Consider the following 1673-nt stretch of genomic DNA (forward strand, 5'->3'; position numbering starts at 1 on the left):
TAAATGGATGAATGAAAGATTGAATCTGTGAGTGCCACCTGGGAGGGCAGGCTCAGAGCAGCATGCTTATAGTGCCACATTTTTTTTCTGTTTATTCCTATTGTCTTCAATGCTTAATTTTTTAAAAAATTTATTTTATTATGTTAATCACCATACATTACATCATTAGTTTTTTTTTTTTAAAGATTTTATTTATTTATTTGACAGAGACAGAGATAGCGAGAGCAGGAACACAAGCAGCGGGAGCGGGAGAGGGAGAAGCAGGCTTCCCCCCGAGGAGGGAGCCTGATGTGGGACTCGATCCCAGGACCCTGGGATCATGACCTGAGCCGAAGGCAGATGCTTAACGACTGAGCCACCCAGGCGCCCACATCATTAGTTTTTGATGTAGTGTTCCATGACTCATTGTTTGCGTATAACACCCAGTGCTCCATTCAGTACATGCCCTCTTTAATTCCCATCACCAGGCTAATCCATCCTCCCACCCCCCTCCCCTCTAGAACCCTCAGTTTGTTTCTCAGAGTCCATAGTCTCTCATGGTTCATCTCCCCCTCCGATTTCCCCCCCTTCATTTTTCCCTTCCTACTATCTTCTTTTTTTTTTTTTTTTTAACATATAATGTGTTACTTGTTTCAGAGGTACAGGTCTGTGATTCATCAGTCTTACACAATTCACAGTGCTCCCCATGACACATACCCTCCCCAGTGTCTATCACCCAGCCACCCCATCCCTCCCACCCCCCACCACTCCAGCATCCCTCAGTTTGTTTCCTGAGATTAAGAATTCCTCATATCGGTGAGATCATGTGATACATGCCTTTCTCTGATTGACTTATTTCACTTCATATTATCCTCCATTGCAAATGGCAAGATTTCCTTTTTTTTTGATGAGCCACTTTTTTTGGTAAGGTTTTATTTATTCATTTGAGAGAGAGAGAGAGACAGAGAGTGCACAAGAAGGGGGAGAGGCAGGGGGAGAGGCAGACTCCTGGCTGAACTGGGAGCCCGAAGTGGGGCTCGATCCCAGGACCTGGAGATCATGACCTGAGCCGAAGGCAGATGCTTAACCAACTGAGCCACCCCGGCGCCCCCCCCCCCCCCCCCCCCCGCCGCCAATAGAGCCACTGTTGCTCCATCTACCCAAGAACACACATCAAACTTCTTTTGGCTCCATAATCTGCCCTGGAAGCCATTCACCCTTTCTTTCTATTGGAATCTGAGCTTTGTCAACAAATTTTTCTGTATGCCTAGATTGGAAAGACAGTGTTAGGTGCTAAGCGAATCAGGGTGATCATGAGCATTGGTCTTAAGGAAGGAGGCAGATGAGTAAGGCATACAGATTGCTAGGTGAATGTGGAGAGGGGAAGAAAGGCGATTGCATCCAACTGAGGAGCCTGGAACGTGGGTATCTGACCTGGGGCTTACCAAATGTATAAAATTTCAACAGGCGGGAAAAAAGATAGTTCCAATTGGATGGCCTATTCAGAGCAGGTCTGAGCCGTGTGAAGGTATGTCCTGTGTTCAGGAGATAGCACTGTCTGTGGGGCTCCTGCAAGGGATGGGGAGGGTGTGGGAGGGGACAGGCAGTAAGGGGATCCAGGCCAGGCTGAGGCGGGATCACCTTACAGAGTGTGGAGAAGGTCATAACAAGAAGTGAGAACAGGAGGGGCACCT

Source organism: Neomonachus schauinslandi, chromosome 2, assembly GCF_002201575.2.
Source record: "Neomonachus schauinslandi chromosome 2, ASM220157v2, whole genome shotgun sequence".
Lineage (NCBI taxonomy): Eukaryota > Metazoa > Chordata > Mammalia > Carnivora > Phocidae > Neomonachus > Neomonachus schauinslandi.